We start from the raw sequence: 248 nt of genomic DNA on the forward strand, positions 1-248 counted from the left end.
TTTGCGTATGAGAGAAGAAATGTCTACCTTGGATTATGTACTGATGTTTTCAGCCCGTTTGGCAAGAGTGGAAGCCAGTATTCTCTATGGCCAGTCATTCTTACACCGTACAACTTACCGCCAAACTTGTGCTTGCGATGAGAGTTTTTGTTTCTCTCCATTCTCGTTCCCGGACCAGAGCATCCTAAGAGATCACTTGATGTGTTTCTTCAGCCACTAATATATGAGTTGCAACAACTATGGGCTCA

This window comes from Brassica oleracea, chromosome C4, assembly GCF_000695525.1.
Source record: "Brassica oleracea var. oleracea cultivar TO1000 chromosome C4, BOL, whole genome shotgun sequence".
NCBI lineage: Eukaryota > Viridiplantae > Streptophyta > Magnoliopsida > Brassicales > Brassicaceae > Brassica > Brassica oleracea.